Here is a 4,082-nt window from a genome sequence, read left to right as displayed (position 1 = left end):
CTGAAAATAACAACAATGGAGGCGGGGTGAGTCCAACACTCAGCAAATGATATGCAAAGTAAAGAAATAACACCTAGAACCAATCATGCAGTCTCCGATAAAAATAAAGATAAATGCAAAAGGAGAGAATCTATACTAACCAGGACCCGGTATAAGGACAAATAGTCCGAAGGTATAGAAGTATGCACGTCAAACATAGGTATCCAAACAATACGCAGATATAAATGCAACAATCACAATCACAAACAATAAATGCATATGATGCCAATGTCATGGTCACCCCTAACGCCAACTCACAACAAAAGTGGGACCAAGTGGGTGAGAGTGACAACCGCACTCTGCATCACTACCCACGATGGTGACCGGTGGACGGATGCTATCGAGTACACACGATTCTACCTCAAATCATAAATGGGGAGCGAACGCTCTCATCTCCCGACGCTATGACGGGAGGAATCTCTAACGTGCTACACACTGCGTCACACTACCCATGAGCGGGCCAGTGGAGCCGGCTACCACGCTGTGTCACGCTACCCATAAGCGTCACAACGGAGCACCGAAAAGTGCTCGACAATTATGGAGCAATCTATCGCACAGCATGCGATCATACAAATGGTGCATGCCACTAAGCATGGTAATATACTAAACCAACCTCTGGGCATATAACAATGGGCACCATAGTGAATAGATCAAATCAAGACATACTGATCAAAAAGGTATCAAACCTAGGTCCTGAACATGTGAAACATGGTTATATCACTACCCATGAGCATGATAGATCGGGTACAAGATCAATACGAGATGGAAACAAACAATCAATCAAACAGGTAACATGTATTGGGCAGTGATTAACCGAAACAAATAGGAAACACAATTAATGCAACATATTATTTTCATTACTAAGCATATCAAAGACAATAAGTTAAAAGTACCCGCCTCCAATAGGAATATCCAATCTGGTCCAAATCTAACGTCGAGATACTCGTCTCGCGTCAAAGTCCTGTATCCAATAGATATACAATTATTTAGCTAAATTCCTATAAATAGCTAAATAAATTTCTTTAACCCTAAATTAGAGCAAAACCCTCAAAACGAAATCAAGTGAACCACCAGTAACGCCACAACTTAGCCAGATCCAATTAACCCAACCTCACCAAATGCAGTATTTAACTTAACACAAACCTTACCCAAATTTTCTGATGCCTCAACACTGCTCAAATCCTAAAGAACTTACTGCCGAGATTCGGAGAAGCTGCTGTGAGAAATCAGTGACAAATACCACTGTTATCAGCCAACAAATCCAACATAAGATCCCAAATCAACAATCATACATATTACCTCTTCCCTCCTACTGCCTGTGATGACCTAGGATCCGTCAAAGTTGCTGCTAGCACTTGACGGCTGGCCGACCGGTGCTAGGGCACAAGGACAGTGGCGAAAGGGCACTGCTGTGCTGATTTCGTGCGAGAGGAAGACTCGGCTGTACCAGGAGATGTCGGACGCTAGGGCACAGAGCTAAGGTAGAAGCAAGAAACCTGCTCTGCCCGGCGATCGGAGATAGGGCTCAGCACAGAAGGGGAGACCGTCGGCACTTCTCCGGGCGGCGTCGACTGTGGTGGCGGCGCAAGGTGGCTAGGGCAGAAGCATCGGTGTGGCGCTAGGGTCGGTGATCCGCGTCGGCTAGCAGTAGTGGAGATGGCCGTCACGAGGAAGGAGAAAGAGGAAAGGTTCGGCGTAGAGGAAGGCTAAGGCATCAGTGTCAGCTGTGATCGGACGCGAGGGAGAGGAAAGAAGAAGAGAAGAGGAACTGTCTCGAGGTGGTTAGGGCAGAGGGATCGGGAGAAGAATGGAAACTCGGCGCGCGAGGTTCGGCGTCGGGTGTGCGGGGAAAGAAGAGGAGGAATTAAAGAAAAAGAGAAAACAAAATAAAAAGAAAAAGGAATTTTAAGAAATAAACATTTCCTCGCTTAAATGGGGTAGCCCAAACAGGCTTTCCCGGAACCCCGTTTTATCCCCGTAAACTCGTCCATACGAGCTCCGAAAAATTCCCGAAAAATTTCTAAAAATTCCGGAAAATTCCCTTATTAATATTCGCCTATTTTCTGGTATTTTACCACCAGAATCTAGAGAAAGAATCTGGTAGTGGTCGTAGGTGCCCTGCTGGTAGTCAGCCGCCAGGGGGTCGTGGTGGGCGGTGGCAGTGGCGGTGGGCGAAGATGGGTGGCGACAGACTAGGGGTATATTTGACATTCAAATTTTTGTTAAAAGATGACCTCGTAATGTAATCGGATTACAATGTGTTTGTTTTGTAATCCAGATTACAAAACTTCATTGCATTTTGTAATCCAGATTACATTATATTATAAGTTAAAAATGAAACCAAACAAAATAATCAACCTAGTAATGTAATCTGGATTACATTACAAGGCAGATTACACCCTACCAAACGCAGCCTAAATGAGTTTGGTAATTTGACGAAAAGAGAATTTTCAAATTATGTATAATGTGATAATGAAATACATTATTATAAAACTTGTTGACAATGCATTACTATATAAAACATGTTGAGAATACATTACTTGATACTTCTCATGATATCTATTCACTGTTGTAGCATGAGGTAAGATTAGATTATAAGCTACAACGTAAGGTTATGTAGTTGAGTTCTCTCCAAATTTACTACCAATAGGTCCTTCAGGGGCATGAAAGTCAGTATCATAACCTAGAGTTATCACGATTCTTGGCTCATTGAATGTGAACCAATTTTTCACCCTATCACGATATCTCTCAAAACAAAACTCAACATAATCTACAAACTCATCCCTAAACAAAATGATTAAATACTAAATCAAATATACATAAGATCTTTGGATATGTGACATTAGAAATTCTTAGATTACAATAATCATATTCAATTTCAATACTATGAGTAATTATTCTACTCTACTACTTTCACTATCTTTGGAAAAATAAAAATAGAATATTTATGTGTCAATAGAAGATCGTAGTGTAACGACCTGACCCCTCGGTCCCTTGGGCGGTTCAACTAGCGGCCCCTTGGCGGTCCCTTAGGTGGTCTCTTATGTCGTCGACTGACGACCCTTTGGCTCATAAAAGGTCGCCAGTTGGGCCGCCCAAGGGGCCGCCAAATGGGTCGTTAGTTGAGCCGCCCGAGGTGCCGAAGGGTCGGGTCGTTACACGTAGTGATAGAGATATACATATGGAGTAATACCTAATAAAAAATAAAAATAAAATATTTAAAAAATATAAAATATGTAAAATGAAAATATTATCTATTAGTTAAAAGAAAAAAGACCAAACATATATATCATGGTTAATTTCTAAAATTATCTTTTAGTATTAAATTATCAATTAACCTATCATAATAATCTACACCTTTCCAGTTCATACCTCCCGTTCCAATTACAAAATAAAAGGAATAACAAATTATTAGTATATTTAAAAAGGTAACCTAATGTAAGATATTGAAAAAGAATTATATCTTTCCATTACTTAATAAAATTCTACTCCTAGAGATTGAGAATCAATAAGCATCAAAATTGTGCTCCTTCATGATGTCAATATCTTCCTATACGATAAAACTCAAGAAACACTTAAGGAAAAGATAAAATCTATTTGCATTTTAGTTGTCTTGGATAACAATAATTTTAATTTTTTCCAAAAAAATAAGTCAATATTTACCTTGAAATGATGATACTCATCACTGTAACATCACTAGTTGCATTACCTGGAATTATAGCTACACTTACGACAAACAAATCAAATCCATTTCACAATATAACTTCAATTTTAGAAATAAATAAGTAAAGTTATACATTGAGTGCCTAGAATTTTTACAAATTCTTCCTAGATGCTAGGTCCCTGACCACCTTTGAATGCCTCCCTCTCAACTTGATAAGCAGATATGTAGCACGAAATACAAAACAATCAGGAAAGATAATATGGCTTAGTTTATGTACACTTGAAGTCAATTTCACATTGTTTATGCCATATCCATACATACATTGGACTATGAGAATTGAGAAGTAAAATGAATGCAAAGAAAAATAATGAGGAAGACT

At 39.5% G+C, this 4,082-nt stretch overlaps 1 long non-coding RNA gene across 1 annotated transcript; it reads right to left on the bottom strand.

Annotated features, from left to right (window-relative positions):
- Positions 1-942: 942 nt before the first annotated feature.
- On the bottom strand, positions 943-1,879 carry LOC122053975. Its single transcript, XR_006132479.1, has 3 exons — positions 1,339-1,879; positions 1,188-1,252; positions 943-1,000 (listed from the first exon to the last, which is right to left on the bottom strand). It is a non-coding gene; the product is annotated as an uncharacterized LOC122053975 (long non-coding RNA).
- Between the last annotated feature and the right edge of the window lie 2,203 nt (positions 1,880-4,082).

The sequence above is a fragment of the Zingiber officinale genome, chromosome 3A (genome assembly GCF_018446385.1).
Source record: "Zingiber officinale cultivar Zhangliang chromosome 3A, Zo_v1.1, whole genome shotgun sequence".
Lineage (NCBI taxonomy): Eukaryota > Viridiplantae > Streptophyta > Magnoliopsida > Zingiberales > Zingiberaceae > Zingiber > Zingiber officinale.
This window is presented reverse-complemented; position numbering and strand designations above follow the sequence as displayed.